The following is a 21,153-nucleotide window of genomic DNA, read 5'->3' on the forward strand; positions in this document are numbered from 1 at the left end:
GGTCAGAGGGTCAAGCCTGGAGGTGGGATGACCCAGGGAAGCTGGGACAGGGGCCCCAAGAGAGATTAGGCCTGAAGTCATGAATGTTCCTGGCCCACAGTTGTGAGGGCTCAAATGCATGCTGGCAAGACTTCCAGAAGGAGGACAGCTTTGCTCTGCACCCTGAAGGAGTCATACAAGCAAAAGGGAGCAAGGCAGGGCAGAACGTGGCAGGCAGAAGCTGGAGGTGAGAAGTGGGGGCCAGTAGCTCAGTTAGGCTGAAGCGTGTAGCATATAGGGTAGGGAGTGCCTTTAGGTGACAGGGACAGGTAGGGGCCCCAAAGGCCATTGTCCAGCAGACCTTCAGCTCCCCAAGGAAAGGCGGAGCTCTGGGGGAGGGGAGTCTGGGGCTGGGCAGGGCCAGCTTGCAGTTTTTATCACCACTGGGTGGGATCCAAGGTCTGTGGAGGAAGTGACCACCCTCTTCCGGCCAACCATTTTTTTTTTCCTTCTGCTGGCCTGTTTGGCTTTTTCCCCGAGGCTGCATTTCCACAAGGGCCCCTCCTGGCTGGCTGGGCGTGGGTATGGCTCGACCACACACCCATCAGCAGGGGCGGCCCGGCCCTAGGCTTCCTGCCCCTCTTTGGGCAGGCTGATTGGAGGAAAACAGCCCTCAAGCCTTCTTCAAAACAGGAAACTGCTCTCCCTGCTTCCTGAAGGACAGGAACTGTCCCCATGGCAACCATGGGACAAAGAGGCTATGTTAACCCTTCCGAGGGCAGGCCTGGCTGAAAGCCCCTTCTTAACCAATCCCTTGTGGGTGTGGCACCATACAGGTGACAGGGAGGGTCTGCTTTGGTGACACCCTCAAAGTCTCAGCACTAGCCCGAAGAAACAGCAGGGCTGGGATTTTATACCCATTAGATGGATGACAATGTCGAGGCTCACAGGATGAAGGCCTGGCCATACAGTAAGTCAGGTGCAGCGGGGCACAGGTGTGGGGTCTGAAGTCAATCTGCCTCCGTCATGGCTCCTTGCTAGCTGTGTCCCTTGAGTAAGTGGCTTAACCTTCTCCAGCCTCATTTTCCCTACCTGTGAAATGTAACAATTAGAGCACCTGCCCCATGGGACTGTTGTAGGCATCCCCTGAGGTCATTCATTCATCCAACACATATTCACTCGTGGTGTGCCAGCTGCCACAGGCCCCCGGGATACGGCAGTGACAACACTCATGGAGCGTGAGTATCCTGCCTCATGGGGTGAGTATTATAGTTAGGGATGCAGTAAGGAAGCCCACAAGCCAGTGCAAATGGGAGACTTTCAGAGAGTGACCAGTGCTCTGAGCAATGAGAGGGGAGTGGAGTGTGGAGAGGTCTCTTGCTGGTCCAGGAAAGGCCGGGACGTGGGGAGAGGGAGACACGCCTGTTGTCCCAGCACTTGGGGGGACAGCATTCAGACAGAGGGAAGGCCCAGAGGAGGGAAGGCCTGTGCCATCCGAGGAATAGTGAGTTGGAGGGAAGGGAGAAGGGAGGAGATGCTGGCCATCACGGCCCTTGGGCTGTGTTCTCAGAGCAAGGCAGTGTGGCTGAGGGGCAAGGCAGGCAGGAGCATGCTCTGAGTTGCATTTGTACAATTCCCTCTGGTTCTTGGTGCCCATGGGATGCAGCTGAGAGACAGGGACTTGGGACTCTGAAAGGCATATTTTCTAGGGGACCTTGTGCTGTGACCCTTGGGAACCCTGAGTCCTGGGGAGAGGCAGTAGTCCGTTGTTGTTTGCGGGGCCGGGACAGGGCGGGGACCCCGTGGCCTGTGTCCAGGAACCTGGCCTTTTCCTTGACCGCGCACCAGGACACATCCCTCCCCCGCTCTCTCTGGATGCCCAAGGGCCACTGTGAGGAGGCCATGGAAGTAGCCCCCAGCATAGCGGCTCATGCAGCAGCTGCTCTGGGAATGAGTAATATAGGCTCTCTTTACCATGGCCTCCAATACTTAGCACTTCCCCAGCTCAGCATGCTGCCTCATCTCCCACCACCCTCCCCTTTAGCCTCAGCTCCAGTCAAGCTGGCCTTCCTCTCCATCCCTGACCCTGCAAGTGCCCCGCAGCCCCAGGGACTTTGCACCTGCCATTTCTGCTCACTAGAAAACTCCTTCCCAAATTTTCAGAATTCTCTCTTTATCTTTGTTTATTTTGCCAGTTTCACTATGATATGTCACGCAGAAGATTGATTCAAGTTATGTCTGAAGGGAGTTCTCTGTGCCTCCTGGATTTCAATGTCCGTTTCCTTCCCCAGATCAGGGAAGTTCTCAGCTATGATTTGTTCAAGTTCACCTTCAGCCCCTTTCTCTCTCTCTTCTTCTGGAACTCCTATGATATGGATATTATTACATTTCATTGAATCACTTAGTTCTCTAATTCTCCCCTCATGGTCTAGAACTTTTTTAACTCTCGTTTTCTCAGTTTCATCTTTTTCCATAATTTTATCTTCTATGTCACTTATTCTCCCCTCTGCCTCTTCAACCCTAGCTGTCACAGCATCTAGTTTATTTTGCACCTCATTTACAACATTTCTCAATTCGTCATGTCTATTTTTTAGTTCCTTGATCTCTGCAGCAATAGATTCTCTGCTGTCTTCTACGCTTTTTTCAAGCCCAGCAATTAATCTTATGACTATTCTTCTAAATTCTTGATCAGATATATTGTTTATATCTGTTTTGAGCAATTCTTTAGCTGTCATTTCTTCCTGGGATTTCTTTTGTCATTTTGGCTAGTTTTCTGTCCCTTATGTGTTTTAAAAGCTTGGTATGCGTCCTGCACCTGCGAGCACTACTGTATTAAAGAGGGGTCAATCTCGCGGTCCGGGAGTTCGAGCCCCGCGTCAGGCTCTGGGCTGATGGCTCGGAGCCTGGAGCCTGTTTCTGATTCTGTGTCTCCCTCTCTCTCTGCCCCTCCCCTATTCATGCTCTGTCTCTCTCTGTCTCAAAAATAAATAAACATTGAAAAAAAAATTAAAAAAAAAAATAAAGAGGGGTCATACACTGCCCAGGGCCTGGCCCTTCAGGAGGTGTTTTTTGGAGAGTGTTACGTACTCTCTCTTGTTGTGACTCTGGTTGCTTTATCTCTCTACTTGCAGGGATGTTTGGGACCCTCCACCAGGTGTGCTTAGATTTGTTCACTGAAGTAGCCCTATGGCCTGCCAGGTTGGCCCCGGGGCCCCTAGAGACATCTCTGTCATTCTGCAGCCTGGACTCTTGGAATTCAAAGTCCTCTGGCCTCAAGGCTGCTGTGTTTGAGGGACGAGGGAACTTCGGGTCCCCGACTTCTCCGCCATGTTGGATTTCTGTCTCCTTCCCAAATTTTCACATGGCAGGACTTGCTTCCCTCATCAGTTGGGCTGCAAGTGTCACCTCTTCTCAGGGGTGCCCTGACTACTGCCCACCCCAGTCCCTCACCATCCCAACACTCAGCGTGTCTTCTTCACTTGCACTTACCCATATCTGAGATCCTCCCATTTGTCTGCGTACCTGGGTGGTGTCTGTCTCCCCACCTAGAAGGCCAGCTCTTGGAGGGCATGGCTGAGTCTCTCCTGCCGGCTGCTCTCTCCCCGGCACCTGGAACAGAGCCTGGCATGCAGTGAGCGCTCACTGTAGTATCTGTCACACACCGAATGCACGCATAGCAACAGGGACCCCCGTTCCTGGGCGTAGCAACAAACTTCCATTCACCTGCACAGTCTGAAGGGACTGGCAGTCTTTCTTCCAGGAAGATGGCACGCAAGAGGAGTCAGCGGGAGATGAGGGGAGCAAGGATGAGATGCTTGCCCTATGGAAGAACTAACATTTGTTCACCAGGAACTGTGTTGGGCATTAGCACTGGCAGGTATGCATCATTATCCCCATTTTTCAGATAAGGACACTAGGGCTTGGAGAAGGAAAGCCTGGTGCCCAGGACCACACAGCTGGGAAGTGGTGGGGTTGAGGGGAAACAGGAATGACTTCTCAGAGCCTGTGCTCTCTCCTTACCCTCCCACCAAGCCCAAAGGGGCCTTGTACACAGACAATGAGAAAAGGTGATTGGCTTTCTGAAAAACATACAAACAAACAAAAAAAACTCCTCCAAAGGTTTGTCAAGGCCAGTGGCACCAGCCACGTTTTTGGATTGACACAGGGGAACCCCAGCCTCTTGATCTGAAGAATCTTCTGGGCTGGTTAAAATATGAACTCTGAAGTCCCATCACAGGCCCCATGAGTTAAGACTCCCAGGGGTTGGATTGAGATTCCTCATTTTGGCTAACATGAGCTTACGGCTTTGGAGACCCCATTTTTATTATTATTAATTATTATTATTATTATTATTTCTTTAGATAGCTTTTAAATGTTTATTTTTGAGAGAGAGACAGAGCGCTAGTGGGGGAGGGGCAGGGAGAGAGGGAGACACAGAATCTGAAGCAGGCTCCAGGCTCTGAGCTGTCAGCACAGAGCCCGATGCAGGGCTCAAACTCACAAACCGCGAGATCATGACCTGAGCCGAAGCTGGACGCTCAACCGACTGAGCCACCCAGGTGCCCCATAGGCCCCATTCGATGGCCTGTGGGAAGAGCACAAGGACAATGTTCTACTAAAGCTCCTGAGGTTTTAAATGGATCATCAGACAAGAACCCAACCAAGTGTGTACTAATGTCCAAAGGGGCAAGAACATGTTCATCCCGTTGTGCAGAGGTGGGAAGTAGGGCAGTCCCAGGAAGCCCCTGCCAAGCAATTGAGTCCAACTTCCTACCTTTGACAGCCACCTGTGCTTGAGTTCCTCCAGGGACAGGGAGCTCATACCCTCACAAGGCCATCGTTCCCTTGTGGGATACTTTGCGGAATGGGCGTGGCCGTGTCAGTTTCCCCGATGTACCAGGAATGGTGGTGATTTACAAAGAGGCATTTTGATGAGCTGCAAGGCCTGACTCCTGATTTATTTTCCCCATGGAGCTCTAGAGTGGAGACTGCATTTCTCTGCCAGCTCTGGCAGAGGGTGAGGGAGATAGCGGCTCTGGAAAGACCACATTAATTAGCTTAATAAGCATGCGTGCACCCGTGTGATTGTGCTCAGAGAGGGCCCTGGGAGGCAATGTGACCCCCTGTCATGGACACCATCAATTGCTGGGATGAGCCTCCCCCCACCTGAAACCCAGACACTTAGGAGAAATTAATCAGACCCAGTCCAGGAACACCATTAAAGTGCAGGGTTCCTGCAGGAGCTGCTCCCAGGCTGCCTTCCAGCAGCGGGGCTGCAGGCTGGAGTTTGACCCTCTCCAGCTTGGGGGGAGTCCCTAGTGAGGGGACAGAACGGCATGAGAAGGGAGAAGGACAGCACCTCCTAAGAGCTGCCTGTGGGAGCCATGCGTGAATCCTTCTGATGATCTCACAGCGAGCTGGGGACGGAGCTTTGACAGCTCAGAGTTTGGGATGAGGGTGTGGACATCACGCTGCGGTTTGAGCCCCAGCCCCACCGCTTCCCAGCCCTGAGCCCCCGGCAAGTCCCTGTCTCTTTTGGGGGTAGCTCTCCTCATCTGAAAAATGGGGTATTTCTAGCACTGACTGCACATGCCTGTTAGGAAGACAGTAGTGCTTTGCTGGGTGCCTGACACCTAGTAACTGCCCAGTAAATATTAGACGTCATTATTAAGTATTAACGAAGTAGCTGGTGCATAGTAGGCAATCAAATAGATTTGATGCCTTTTAGCGGGTAGACATTTGCTAGGGTTTTGTGAAGGTCTAATCCACATGTCATTTCTCACTGACCTGATAGTTTGGTTACCTAATTCTTAACTATTCATAAATACAGTTTGCTTGCCTTTCACTTATGCATGGGCTGCAGCACCTGGCTCTTGCTCTCCAGGGACAGTGTCCCCTGGTCTAGCCAAACCCTTCATTTTAAAGCCTGAGAACGGTTTGCCTCTCAATGTAAATACCCGCTTCGGGATCCCAACCCCTGCCACCTCTGTAGATGTGGGCTTTGCACCTCCTCCAACGAGTAGAGCTATGGTGCTTTAAGCATTATCTGTTTAACCTCCACAAGCACTCTGTATGTCACGTGTGATCATACCCATTTTACAGATGACGACACTGACGCGCAGAGACTTGCCCAGAGATCCAGAGCCAGCAAGGATGGGGAAGGTTGTGACCCCAGGGCTGCCGTAACCACACAGCTAGTACCCTTCCTACTGCACTCAACCAAAACGGAGGTAATTCTCTCTGAAACAGTGGCAGTTATAGCACCTACGAGGACTCGAGGGGGCTCCTGTGTCAAGGGCACACGGGGGGCAGACAGTAGCACAGTATCCGTAACTGCTGGCTTCTGCTCTCACGTCCATTTCAACCCCACTATTAGCCCCCTTCTTTGTGCCAAGTCTTGGAGTGAACCCAGAGGGGTCACACAGACTCCATGAGCAATCAAAAAGCATCACTGATTCTTGCCTCATACCCAGGACCAGCTACATAATTTGTGGGGCCCAGTGCAAAATGAGAATGCAGTGCCTGTTGTTCAAAAATGGGGCATTTCAAGATGGTGACAGCAGAACATGGAGGTTTAACCCAAGCACTGGACCCTCCCGAGTGTGTGTGTCCCTGGGTGACCACATTGTTGGCACAGCTGTGAAGCTGGCCCTGTGCACACCAGTGCTAGGAAAGCAGCAAGCATCTTGGGGTGCCTAGCCCCCAGGTCATAGCCTGGCACAGAATAGGGGCTAAATACACATTTATTAAGTGAAATGGCACATTCACCCCCAGGTCTGTGAGATGGGCACAGGATTGTGAATTTGCAGGTGGGTAAACTGAGCCTCAGGAAGGCTTTGCCTCACCCAGTCTCACCCAAAGCCCAGGTCCCTGCCTTTGGCCTGGCATGCTTGCCCTCTGTTCCCGCTGACCCCCATCCTGGCCTTTGTTTTCCTGCTTCCAGAAAGAAGGGGTAATGTTTACCACCGGCTGAAGTTTACTTTATTTTTGTGTTTTCCAATAATTGATTCCAACGGTTCCTACAGACGTCCTGCCGAAGGAAAACATGTTTTGCTCACTCAACCTTCCACTTCCTCATGGCGCCACAGTGGTGGGGGCCCACGGCCACGAGGAAAGCGTGGGGTGACTTTTCCCTTGGTTATTTTCTTTTTTTCCACCTCGCTGTCAGGGGACAACAAAACATGTTTTCCTTTTTCTCCAGAGGAAATCGGAACTTTCTTATTGACTACTTGTTGCCTAAAAGTCATCTTCCTTCTCCTGTGATTATCTTGGATTGTGTGCATTGTGTGACTGCACTCCAAAATAAAGGAATGTCTTTCATTTCACTGAAAGGACAATCACCAAACCAAAACTTCCATTCACGCGAAGGCTTCGACACCACTGAAATTCACCTTGGCTTCCTCGCCAGAGTCCGTGCCTGTGTTCGAAGTGGACTTAACACAAGTTCGCCTTTTTTAAAGCACAGGACGAGGTAAACAGACACATAGCCAATGTTTTGCTCAAGGCGAATGGCTACCTAGAGTTCACTGAAACAGATATGGGTGTGTGGTGGGGGTCAGATATGTGAGGTGGGGGTCAAGACTCTTTCCTCCCCCACGTGCATATCCACCAATCCACTGGCCCTGACCTAAAGCATCATCTTTCTCTACTGTGCTGCAACATCTCTGTTGTCATTAATCTGGTGATTCTACACGTGTTGGTCTAGTTCTGGACTTTCTATCCTGTTCCCTTCGTCTGTCTGTCCGTCTTTGTGCCAAGACCACCAGTCTTTTTTTTTTTTAATTTTTTTTAATGTTTATTTATTTTTTTTGAGAGAGAGAGACAGAGCGCAAGCAGGGGAGGGGCAGAGAGAGAGGGAGACACAGAATCCAAAGCAGGCTCCAGGCTCTGAGCTCTCAGCACAGAGCCTGACACGGGGCTCGAACCCATGAACCATGAGATCATGACCCGAGCGAAGTCGGATGCTTAACCGACTGAGCCACCCAGGCGCCCCAAGACCACCTGTCTTAATTACTGTTGTGTCCACTGAAATCGATAAATCATGGTGGTTTAATAACTCCCCTACTGCTGAACATTCGGGTTGTTTCCAATGTTTTATTATTATGACTTGCATTGTACTGAGTCATAGTAATAAAACAAGCAATAATAGCTGAGACGATATGCTAGGCTCTGCTGTGAGTGCTTTCCATATATTAGCTCTTTTGATCTTCATAACAACCCCTGGAGGAGGTGCTGTTGAGATCTCTCCTCTTTGAGAGATGAGGAACTCAGGGCACAGAAGGGGTAAGTCACTTACCTTTGGTCCCCCAGCTTCTGCGTTGGTGGAGCTGGGGCCCGGACCCAGGCAGGGCGGCACCAGGACCTGCGCTCTCATTCGCTCTCCCCTGTAAGCGTGGAGAAGAGGGGAGTGTGTAAAGCAATGAATCAGATGGAGGTGATGATGCCTTCCTTATCTTCTTGAATTACCCAAGTGGCTCAGCGGCCGTGGAGCCTGAGAGCCCCTGGACCCTGCCCCGGCTCCACTACTCGCTGGCTGCGGGACTCTGTGCAAGTCAGTGCTCCACTTTAAGCCTCAGTTTCCTCGTCTGTAAAATGGAAAGAACAGGCCTGTTTGACAGGGTTGTTGTGGGGCTTCAGAGACCAGTACAGTGCCTGCTGGCTCCCTGTCCTGGCGTAACCATCTGAACTGGTGGCCCAGGGGCCTCGGTGTCCTCAGAGCACTCCTCCCAAAGGAGTCATTGCTTTGCACACATTCTCAGCTTCCTGCTGAGGCTGGAGGGAACTTCTCACAGGGGGAAACTGAGGCCTGGAGCAGTTGAGGGCAGGGGTGATGGGACCCAAGAACCTGCTGCTCATGGCCTCTCTCTGCATTTGTAGATCTGAAGGTCAGGGCTTCTTTCCTGATCGGCTCACCAGGGTGGGAGCTCTGCCCAACCTCCCCAGCCCCCGCCCCCATTCACTGGACAGCAACTTTGCCCTCAGGGACAGCCTCCACCTCACCACCCAGGACGGCTCTCCTGACTTCTTGCAGGCCCAAGCAAACATCTGATGATACTGCCTGCCTCCTGTGAACTCTGTGAGGATGGGACCCTGTCATGGCTCCACTGACAGAGCCTGGCACTGAGAGACCCCGGGAGGTATTTGATGAATGAATGAATGAATGAATGAATGAAGCCTGTCAGCAGTTACCTCCAATGACCAACTGTCCTGCTTTGCCCAGGACTGAGGGGTTTCCTGGGATGCAGGACCTTCAGTGCTATAGCCACGAATGTCTTGGGCAAATCAGGACAAGTTGGCAGCCTTAAGTCACTGCTGTGTGTGGCAGGCATGGGGTTCAGCCTTTATGGTCACTGTCTGATCTAATCCTCGTCTCAAGTTGGGGACCCCTCGCAGCAGAGCCTGAGTCAGGGGTCCAGGTGCACGTGGATTATATCAAAGACACACTCTCAGCAGGAAGTGAGGGATGCAGGGAGCACAGGAGCAAAGCACCAGGCAAGGCCAGAAACTATGGTCCCTGCTGGAGACTGGCCTTCACCCGGCCCCACCACGACACCAGAGAGCCCTGGCTTGCAAAGCACACCACAGATTTGGCCCCCGTTAGAGGCCAGGGGGCCCACACTGGAGAAGAATGGTAGCCAAGGGCAATGCTCAGGAGAAGGGGACAGCTGTTGGCCGTTAGCAGCCAACTTCACTGCACCTGGGGGACAGGAAGCCCTGTCCCGTAATGCAGAGCAGAGCGGGGACCCCAGTGTCCACTACAGTTCATAATAACTATGGAGGGAGGTCAAGTATGGTTATGTTCCTAGTGACCGTTTCAACCTAAAACCACCCAGCAGCTCCCCATTGCACCAAGAACAAAAGCTGAAGTTCTTAAAAAGATGGCTGACCCCCCGTTTCTCTCTTCCCTCATCTCACTTAACTCAGCCGCCCTGGCTCCTCTCTGGTTGCCCTGCAGCCAAGCATTGCCGGGAATCACGATCTTCCTTTGTCCTTGCTATTTGCTCCCTCTGCCTGGACTCCCCTTGGCCCAGGTCTCCTCCTGGTGGCCCCTCCCCATAATTCAGGTCTCAGTTCAAAGGCCACATCCTTGGAGAGGCCATCCCTGAGCACCCCCAGTAATACCCCCCAATGCCCCTAGTCCCTCTCTTCCACGCGACTCAGGGTTATTTTCTTCATTGCACTCACCGCCATCTGAAATTACACTATTTTTTTCAGTTGCCTTATGTCTGTCTCTATTTCCAGAATTCCGTGAGGGCAGGGAGCTTTTCTGTTCTTTATTGTAGGTGCTCAGTATATATTTGTCAAATGAATGAATGTGTCCCCATTTTATAGATGACAAAATGGAGTCTCTGAGAGTCACAGGGTTTATACACAAGGGCACCCGCTGAGTGGCAGAACCTGAAATCAAACCAGGCAGACCCTGAAGCTATGCTCCTCCCCACCGATCTGCCCCACGTCCCTCACCTCGTGGCCACCCCCTGGACGATGGAGACGGTGTCTGTGCACCTGGGGGTCCCCTGCTCTTGGTTCAAGTGTTGGCCCAGAACAGAGGCTGACAGATAAGTGGGAAGTGGATGAGTGACAGGGCCACGAATGAGAGACCCTCCTTGCCCTCTTGGAAGGGGCAGCTGGGGCCATCTGTGCCCTACCTGCATTCCCTGGGGATTCTCGATGTGCGAGTGCCTTCAGCCCACTCGCCATCCTGCGATCTGAATGCACTGGCTGGCTCCAAGGGGGTGGGGTGGTGGGTGCTGTCTGCGAAGTGATCAATGTGAATAATAAACGTTTAGAGTTAATAAGCTGGAGTTAACTTCTCTCGCTTGGGTGACTAATGGGCTTCCCAGAGCCCATAACTCACACTGTCGGAGAGCCTCCCTTCCCTCCACGGCCGCCCTAGACCTGGCCTGCTGTGAGATGTGGCCCAGGGAGGAGGAGGAGCCTGGCTGGCCGAGGCCTTATTTATGGCAGTGAACACAGCGCCTTGGAACAGCAGGGTCTTTCTGGCTGTTTTCTGGCTCCAGAGAAGAGATGGTTGGGGATGAGGAAGGTTGGTGATGGATCTGTCATCCAGGTAGACCTCTGCCACCAGCAGCTGGGGGTCTGAGGGCCAGTCTTTTCCCCTCGGACCTCCAGGTCCTCATCTGTCACGGAAGAGAATGAGAACTTAGGCTGCTCCAAGAACCAAATGCTGTGATGGGTATAGAAAGTGCTGGATGGTGGGGAGGGGCTGATCAGTTCTGTCTGCAAGTATGTGACACATGGATGGAGAACAGGGATAGAGGTGAATGGAGACCTCAAATATCTCTGCCCCATGCTTCTCAAAGGGTGGTCTTCAGACCCACAGCATGGACATCCCCTGGCAGCCTGTTGGAAATGCAGAATTTTCAGCCCTGCCCCAGACTTCTGGGACCTGAATTTGCCTGTTAATCAGATACCCAGTAATTTGGGAGCATATTTCAGACTGGGAATCACTGGCCCAGACCAAGCATTGCTGTTCAGTAACTGTGGTGGCTCCCAGTCCGCAGCCCCTCACTGAGAGCAGACGTCCCTAACCAATCATTACACTCGCACCCATGGAGCCTAGAAATGGCCCCCGATTCCCTTTCTGCATAGCAGCCTCTGCCACTGGTCAGAGCTGGCATGCAAGATGGAGACTATGCCTTGGGCCTAGACTCTGTATCCCTCAAATCATTGACCAAGGTTGAGAAACAGCTCAGTCCCTTCTGCATGGTCTCTGGAATCAGTGCTACTCACAGGACAGGGAAGGTAAGATGAGGTACAAGAGAAGCAGATAAGGGAAACTGAGGCTGGGGAGACCGTGAGGCTCAGTAAGCAATGGGGTTGCTGCTGGTCCAAGGGTGAGAGGGGAAGTAGGTGCTTGAATACCCTTTGGAAGGCCTGAGAAGGGGGCCCACAGTGAGCCAGAACCACATCCCCAAGCTCAGCAGGGAGACGACACCCTACTGCCCTTTGTTCATGACAATGACATGACAGGTCCTCCGTTAAGGACCACTTAGAAATGACTTTTGAGAAAACATGTTTGCTGGGGTGCCCAGACGGCTCAGTTGGTTAAGTGTTCAACTCTCGATTTTGACTCGGGTCATGATCTTGAGGTCCATGAGTTGGAGCCCCACTCTGGGCTTTGTGCTGATGGTGTGGAGCCTGCTTCGGATTCTCTCTCTCTCTCTCTCTCTCTCTCTCTCTCTCTGCCCCTCCTCCACTTGCACACACCCTCTCTCTCTCTCTCAATATAAACAAACTTTAAAAGAAGAAAAGGTATTTGCTGCTTAAATTATTAGAGCCATTGAAACTTACTGTTAAAGTCAAACAATACAGAAGTGACATAAAAAATATAATAATCTTGCCCCTAGCGATCCTCTTGCCTTATGGTAAGTGATATTAGCTGTTTGGTGAATATTTCTTTCTGGCATACTTCTTCAGACATATAACTGATTTTGCAAATTTTTTTTTCTTTATGCTGTCAGTGCAGGGCCCTACACAGGGCTCAATCCCATGAACCGTGAAATTATGACCTGAACCAAAATCAAGAGTCTGATGCTTACCAGCCGACTGAGCCACCCAGGCACCTTGTGGCTTTTGCCGAATAATCTATCCTAAACGCACTTCTGGTCCATCCACATCTATGTACATACATACAGATCTGATTATTTTTATCAGCTGCCTAATATTTTATAGAATGAATGTCCCAGAATTCATTCAATCATTGTCCTAAGTGACCAACACTTTTTCTTCTTTTTTTCTCTTACTGCGACGAACACCCTTGTATGTATTGCCTTATGTGTCTATACGGCTTTGCAGGATAAATTTTCCACAGTGGATTTGCTGGATCAAAGGGCATACACATTTTAAACTTTAATAGGCACTGCAGATCATTGTCCCAAAAGACTGTGGCAGTGCACGCTCCCACCAGCAGTGTCAAAACTACGTGACTGCCCTCCTCCTTGCTGGCACTGGATGTCATCAATATTTAATTTTTTTCTTCCAATCTGATGAGAGAAAAATAGCATCTCCTTGTTCTTGTAACTTGTATTTCCATAACTGCCTGAGAGGCTGTACATCTTTTCATTTGTTTACTGGCTGTTTGCATTTCTGTCGTGAATTGCCTGATCACATTCTTTGTCTGTGTTTCTTTATTTTTGTTGTGTGTTTTCCTTAGAGACTCTTAGGCACTTTTTGTATGATGATATTAACGCTTTGTCTGTCTCCTATGTGGTCCATTGCTGTGTCAGGAAGATCTCTGCAAGCTGCCTGGACAGAATTCCATAAGATGCAACACTGGGAATAAATAAATAAATAAGAATTCTTGTTCCTGGGTCTGCAAGCCCACACTACTCTTAGAAGGGGGGAGAGGCAGGGCTGGTGACCACCGAGGGTGTGGAGGTCAGTGAGCCCAGCAGGAGGTGACTGGGCCACAGCTGCTAAAACAGCTAATTTGGGACCCTTGGTGCTCTCATAGAGACAGAGGGTTTAAGATGTTCTGTCTACTTCTGGGAAAGGCATTCAGCTCTGAGCTGCTGGAGATGTGTGAGGATGGGGCTGGGGCCCCTTTCCCATGAGTAGCTTGCCCTACTCAGCCTGGAACAGAGCAGGGCTATTCCAGGACAGAGGGAGCAGACTGGCTATGGGCCCTGTAGACAGAGCAGGGGCCTATGAGAGATCCCAGGAAGCTGGGTCCTGGCTGAGAGTGAAGAGTTTTTCCCTTAACTCCTTATTTTTAGAATTGTATCCCAACCACCTCCTACTCTTTTTCCTGCTTTATCTTCTCAATAGTGCTTACAACTTCTAACATGCTATAAATGTTACTAATTTTGTGCACCGTCTGGGTCTCCCTACCAGAATGTCAGCTCCGTGAGCACAGGGGATTTTGTTTTGGTCACTAATTTGTCCCTCTCAGAGGCATTGTTATTGTTTTTCCCAGTCTGAGCTGTACAGAAAGGGGATGGGCTGAGCAATAGGTAGTGAGGTCCCTATTGGGAGAGGTGAGGAAGCAGAATCTGCCTGGCCACCAAGCAGACTTTCTGTGCAGTGAATCCCAATGTTCATTTGCAGTCCTCTCATCAAGGTGAGGTCCGGAAGGGCATTTGAATCAACAGGAGACCCCCTGGGCTTCAAGGGGCCTGTGAGTCAGCCAGCTGGGACACGAGAGTGCTCCAACTGGGTCAGCTTCTGTTTATGTCCTGTCCTGGCCCATCCTGAGCCCCAGCCCCACCCCCCGGTCAGCCCTGTCCAACCTCAGGTCTCCCCCCAGCATGAGGTCCTCATGTTTTGGAAAATCGGCCAGCATCACACCAGACTGAAAATATCTCAAAATATCACTTGCAACTTCCTCCCGCTCCCTGAGGCCCCCTGCCTGGGCGGGCAGCAACCTTTCTCTTGCTGTTGATTTTCAAGAAGGGCTCTTCCATTGCTGGGACACAGGGAATTTCCAGTATTTTTCTTCCTCTGCTTTTTTTTTTTTTTTTTTTTTTTTTGGCCTTCAGACACCCGCATTGTGTTGTCCTGACGCAGCTCCAGGCAATGTTTGGCCCCAAAGGCCTGGGCTGGGTCAGTGAGGCCTGGACCAGCAGCAGTCCTGGCTCCTTGGGTGCAGGAACAATGCCTCCATAATTCATTGAAAACTCCCCTCGGATGACTTTTTCCTGTTGCTGATTGTCTCTGCGTTCCAGGCCTGCACAAACTGCTTTTTCCTGCAGCTAAATTTAAAAGGGCCAGACCCTGGAAACCGTGCACTGGGCTGGCCTCACCATGAGGGCAAAGGTGGGGAGGCTGGGTGTTAGCAGAGCCCTGAAACCACCCCTTCCCACCAGCCCTGACACACACACACACACACACACACACACACACACACAGGTGGCTGTAGTTCTGTCTTCACTTTAATTTCCCAACCCCCCCTTAAAGCCCCTTGGGCCCACAGTCACAGACTCTGAAGTTCAGAAAAGCCTACTGGGTCCGTAGGGGTCAGAGAGGCTCTGGGGCTGTCCCAAAGCAGGGGGAAGAGGCAGGTCTGGGGATCCACAGGGCAGTATCAGACCCCACCGAGTGCTGGATTCACAGGGTGAGGAACAGCAGGTTTCTCTCAGGCAGAACGGAACAGGAAGGACACAGGCGGCTGGGAAGGAGTGAGCCCCTCGTGACCAGGGGTGTACAAGCAGAGATGGCATGGCCACATACTAGGGAAGCTGTCGAGGGCTGACCTGTTGAGTGGGAGGTAGGTTCCAAGGGCCCTTCCAGCCTTCTGTGACTCTGGCCGCTACCCAGGCCAGCGAGGAGGGGCTGGGCCCACTGCACCAGCAGGCAGGCTTGGAGGCTCAGTATGAACAGACACCACAGCCTTGCCCCCTCTGCTCACTTTTGACAAGTGTGGGACCAAATTCTCCGGGCCGGACTTCTGGCTCTGCCACTGACCTGCTGTGTGAACTTCCACGGGCCTTCTTCATGGCTCTGTGCCTCAGTGTCCCCATGTGCACAACAGGAATCATAAAAGCACCGGCATCATAGGGCTTTTCAGGGAAGGAAGGAAGCAAGTTAATACCTGTAAAGCGTTCTGAGAGAATAAATATGATAAATGTTATTATGATTACTATTATTATTGAGGGTCTCGGAATGTCACCTTTCATATGTCAGAAATGGCAGCCTTTGGGGGTAAGCACTGCTCTCTCTGGTGGTCAGATTTCAGCCTCTCTAAGGGAGTCATAAATTCCCAGTGTCTGGGGGACCTGGCTTGGTCGCTAGCAGGCTGGATGAGTGGCAGGACAGCCACTGGCCTCTGGCTGAGCTCATGTGTAAGGAAGAGGTGCTGTGCTAAGGCCCCTCCCCCATTCATTCCTGGGCAGCTCCTTCAGGGAGCACAGTGGGAGGGGGATAGCCCAACAGCCACTACCATGCATCATCCTGGATCAGCGGCTTGTCCTGCAGGTGGTCTCACCAGCCTCACCACCTCTTGGGGTTGGTACTCGTGTCACAGGGCTGCTGGGAGGTCGGGAGTAGGGGAGATGGGGCGCAGAGAACAGGACGTGATGTGGGAAGCCCTGGCAGACAGAAAGCGAAACTTGGTGCTGGTCCTGGGCCCTGAGGACTCAGGGTGGAAGGTGTGAGGTCAGCGCATCCAAACAGCGCAAGTGTGGGCAGATCTGGCCAGTGTGGGGACGCCCCCCAGTGGACTGGGGACCCACAGGGACGCTGACCTGGAAGAGGTTCTCAGACATTCCAGAGCCCGGGCAGGGTGGGTGGGGCAAAGGTTGGGTGCCACCCCACCCGGTCCTGTTTCCTAGAGGAAAAGGCCAGGGGACAAGAAAGAAGAGGGGAGCAAGTATCAAAGAGGGGGGACAAACACAGCAGACGCAAGCCCAACCTCACTGCAATCCTACAAACATGTTTCTTAAGGGAGTGCTTCCCAAATGCTGGTATGTGGGTGTTTATGCATCACCTCCATGATGTTTGCCATTTTCATTTATGGAATACCTTTCATTAAATGTGATTTCACGAAATCACATCTTCAACTTAGATATATTTAAAAGAAATTTCTACCGCTGTCATGATTTGCTCTTATATGAACGTTTACTGGGAAACAGCTAGATGGGACATAAAGCTCCTTTGTTAAATTCAAGCCAAACACGGTTGTTTGCAGGGGCCCTGAGCTTGAGAACCGCTCGCTCCTCTGTGGGTTAAGGGAGATTAGTGAGGGTCAAAGAGGGGTTCGGTATGGGGTAGCACCCACCTGAGACTCTCCTTGAGGTAGAGGGAGGATGACAGGAGACTGGGAGGGAACTACCTTTCTTACTCTGTGTTCTGTCTGCTTCCACGTAAAAGAAGTTGCTCACAGCCAGTGTCACCCAAGAAATAAATGAGAGAAATAATTTGATTAAAAACTTCTGCTCCGTGAAAGGCACAGTCAAGAGAATGAGAAGCCACAGAGTGGGAAACAACATTTGTAAAAGACACATCCGATAAAAATGCAGCAATGAAATGAACAAGCCCGTTAAAAATTGGGCGAAAGACGTGAACAGATACCTGAGCAAGAGGATATACAGATGGCAAATATGCATGTGAAAAAAGATGCTCAAAATCGCATGCCATTATGAAAGTGTAAATTGAAACAACAATGAGGTAACACCGCACACAGAGCAGAATGACCAAAATCTAAAACACTGACAATGCCGAATGCTGGCAAGGATATGGAGCAACAGGAAGTTCCACTCATTGCAGGTAGGAATGCAAAATGATACAGTCGCTTTGTGAGACAGCTTGGTGGCTTCTTGCAAAAATAAACATACTTTTACCATATGATCCCGCAAGCAAGCTCCTTGGTATTTACACAAAGGAATTGAAAACTTATGTCTATACTAAATCTGCACGTGGGTATTTAGAGCAGCTTTATTCATAACTGCCAAAACAACCAAGATGTCCTTCAGTAGGTGCAAAGGGGTATTGGGGAGAGAAGGATGAGTAGAAGGAGCACAGAGGATTTTTAGGGCCGTGAGACTACTCCGTATAACACGATAATGGTGGATACACGGCGTTATACATTTGTCCAAACCCACAGAATGTACATCACCAAGAGTGAACCCTAATGTGAACTTTGGATTTGGGTGACAATGATGTGTCAGTGGAGGTTCATGAATGATAACAAATATATCACTCTGGTGGGAGATGTAGACAGTGAGGAAGGCTATGCTTGCCTGGGTGTCTGGGGTAGGGGGCAGGCAGTATATGGGAACCTTCTACACTTTCTGCTCAGTTTTGCTATAAACCTAAAACTGCTCTAAAAAATAAAGTCTATTTTTAAAAAATTGGAGAGAAGGAAAGTCTCCTCCTCCTGGGGCTAATATCAGGGCCGAACAAGAACATACGAGGACAGCTCTTAGTGAAGAGTCTGGAAGAAGAGTTCATTAATTTGGAAACCAAAGGTAACACAGGGCAGGGCCTTCTGACAGGTCAAAGTCATCCTAATAATATGGCACATTTGCCTACTCTGCAGGTTTAAGAAGGAGGAGTCATTAGAGACTTTTCCCTTCCCTTTGCCTCTGATATCTTTTTTAAATAGATGAGGAAGCCCCCAGCTTGCTTCTGCAGTGAAAGGGGGGATTGCTGCCAGCATCAATCTCAGGGAAGGATTCTGATTGGCTATTCCTTGGCCCTATCACTGTTGCTACAGAGATAAAGAATTGTGATTGGCCAGGCTGGGCCATATGTCCACCACCATGTGGGGGAATCAGAGTTTGTTACCAAGAGAAAGAGAATGGGAAAACTTGCTGGAAAGAGAAACACAATAGTTGCCACGGTCTCCTGCCTGTGCTGACTATGTGGCTTGTGGACATCAACCAGCTCACTTTTGGTCCCAGGAGGTGAGGAGATCTGTGGGATCTTCCCAGGTCCCTAGCAAGCTGACTGCTCTCCCTAGCCATGGAGACCTTCCTGCTTTTGGAAGTGGAGGGACTTGGGGTGGGATGGGGGTAGCTTGTCTACAAGGAATTTCTGTCCTAGAAGAGACAAGAGGGAGTGAGCTAAAAAGGAAATGCAGATAAAGCGAGAGACAGAGATAGACAGGACTGAGGGATGTCCATGTTCTTCAACCCCTCCCTCCCTCTCAGCTCAGCGCCCCCCCCCACTGCCGGTGAGTAAGCACCCCCCCCCAGTGAATGGGGGATGCCCCTGGAAGGAGCCCCTGAAGGCTCCATCCTCCCCCATGTTGGCCCCTCCCCAGCTCCCCAGCCATACCTGGGACATGGTTCCTGCCAAGCTGGGTATTTGTCTCTGCCTTTTGCCTTTGAGGCCCTGGCCTCAGTTTCCCCATCTGTGGAAGGAAGAGCTAATAGCATTTATTATAAGGATTAAAGAAGGGGGCACCTAGGTGCCTCAGTCGGTTAAGTGTCCATCTCAGGTCATGATCTCACGGTCTGTGAGTTTGAGCCCCGCTTTGGGCTCTGTGCTGACAGCTCAGAGCCTGGAACCTGCTACGGATTCTGTGTCTCCCTCTCTGTCGGCCCCTCCCCTGCTCGTGCTCGGTCTCTCTCTGCCTCTCAAAAATAAATTAAAAATGTTACTTTTTTTTTTTTAATTTAAAAGAAGGAAGTGGCTGTAAATATGTCTGCTCTGGGTCCCAGAGCTTCATAGGTGTGTTCAGGATGGGCTGGCCCAGGGATGCTGAGACTGCTTCTCCTTCCTTCCTCATTCCCACTCTAAGAAAAGCTGTTTGGCCCATCTGGTCTGAGAATTCACTTTGAGGCTTTGCCCACTGCCCGGGGCACCTCTTATTTTACCTCTGCCCTGTGTCCTGTTGCCTCCTGCTTCGTTAGTGTAACTGGCCATTCCCGTGACACCCACAGACTGAAAACCAAGGCACGGCTTTATTTCTTTTCTCCTGTTTCTTTTTAACAAGTCTTGTTTCCTGGGGTGGGGAGGGGAGCATTTAGAACCGAAGAATCAGAACCCGCCCAATTCAGAACCACTACATCTTGGAGAGAAGGAATTGGGGATCGATCCCCCATCCCAGCTTACCTCCATTCTTGGAGTAAAGCCAAAGCCCAAGGGCTGCCAGGCTGTGGACGGGTGCTTGCCAGCTCTGAGCCTCCATTTCCCCACATGGAAAGGAAGTGCCAGTTTCCATGGCCCCTTCATGCACTTGGCAGGAGGTGGCTGTAGGCATAGGAACAGCAATGGTTTGTCTGTCAGCTGGGAGGATTCGCATCCAAGCCTCGCTGTCAGCTGGCCTCGGGGAAGTTGCTGGAGCCTCCCTGACCCTGTTCCCCCATCTGACAGATGGGGGTGATCAAATGAGCTAATCTCAGAGGAAGAACTTTGCTCGGCGCCTGATGAGGCAGGTGTCTGTCTAATAAATAGTGGTTCTTCATATTGGGTCGTTACAGATTGCAAGGGTATATATTCTAGGGGTTCTAATATTTGTCCACGTAGCAGACATAAAAGTAGCTAAGAACATGGCTCTGTCACCTGAAGCCAATGTAACAGCGTGGGTCAACTATATTCAAATAAAACAGTGGCAACAAGAGCCTGGGCTCTGGGGCCGACTGCCTGTCTTCGAATCTCAGCCTTGCCACTGCATGATTTTGGGCAGCTTGATTTACCTCTCTGTGCCCAATTCAGTTGTCTGTAAAACGCTACTAAAGAGAGAATGTACCTCGTGGGGTTATTTTAACACGGCACACAATGTCCACCCACAATATCCTCCCCACCCCAGGAAACAAGACTTGTTAAAAAGAAACAAGAGAAAAGCGTATGGGTCGGTGGTTATCAGTGTATCCACAGAATCGATTTCGGAACGTTTTCATCACCCCCAAAAGAAACCCTGTACTTATGAGCAGTCATGCTCCATGCCCTCCCCACCCCCCAGCCCCTGGCAACCACTCAGCCACCCTCTGTCCCTATGGGTTTGCTTATCTGGCCGTTTCATATAGATGGAATCATACGGTGTGTGGCCTTTTGTGTCTGGCTTCTTTTACTACGTGTGTTATCCACACTTCCCTCCTTTTCATGGCTGAGTATTATTCCACCGTATGAATACATCACGTTTCGTTTACCCATTCATCAGTTGGTGTGCATTTGACTTACGCTTTTTGACTATTTTCCATTCTTAGGAACAGAGCTGCTCTGAACATTCGTGTTCAGCTTTTCATGTGGACAGATGCTTTCATTTCCCTAGGAGGGGAGTGGCTGGGTCACATGGTAACTCCCTGTGGCACTGTTTGAGGAACCACTAGACCGTCTTCCAGAGTTGGCAGCACTGTTTTACCCTCCCCCCAGCCACTCAGATTTCTCCACATCCCCACCAACACTCGTTATTGTCTGCTTTTTTTTTTTATTAGAGCCATCCTAGTGGGTGTGGAATGGTATCTCATTGTGGTTTTGATTTGTGTTTCCCTATGGCTAATGATATTGAGCACCTTTTCATGTGGTTAGTGGCCACTCATATATCTTCTTTGCAGAGATGTATATTCAGCCCCTTTGCCCATTTGAGTTATTTGTGGTGTGCACTTTTATTTTTATTATTTTTTTAATGTTTATTTATTTTTTGAGGGAGAGAGAAAGAGACACAATGCGGGCAAGGGAGGAGCAGAGAGAAAGGGAGACGCAGAATCCGAAGCAGGCTCCAGGCTCTGAGCTGTCAGCACAGGGCCCAAGGCAGGGCTTGAACTCACG

The 21,153-nt window shown here is 50.7% G+C and overlaps 2 long non-coding RNA genes across 2 annotated transcripts; one reads left to right on the plus strand and one right to left on the minus strand.

The window, feature by feature from the left end:
* Positions 1-3,024: 3,024 nt before the first annotated feature.
* On the plus strand, positions 3,025-7,724 carry LOC109497318. Its single transcript, XR_002740375.2, has 3 exons — positions 3,025-3,856; positions 6,082-6,209; positions 7,312-7,724. It is a non-coding gene; the product is annotated as an uncharacterized LOC109497318 (long non-coding RNA).
* Positions 7,725-7,973: 249 nt separating this feature from the next.
* Positions 7,974-18,739, minus strand: LOC123383776. The gene is made up of 3 exons (XR_006593977.1): positions 15,881-18,739; positions 15,406-15,500; positions 7,974-11,120 (listed from the first exon to the last, which is right to left on the minus strand). It is a non-coding gene; the product is annotated as an uncharacterized LOC123383776 (long non-coding RNA).
* Between the last annotated feature and the right edge of the window lie 2,414 nt (positions 18,740-21,153).

Source organism: Felis catus, chromosome A2, assembly GCF_018350175.1.
Source record: "Felis catus isolate Fca126 chromosome A2, F.catus_Fca126_mat1.0, whole genome shotgun sequence".
NCBI lineage: Eukaryota > Metazoa > Chordata > Mammalia > Carnivora > Felidae > Felis > Felis catus.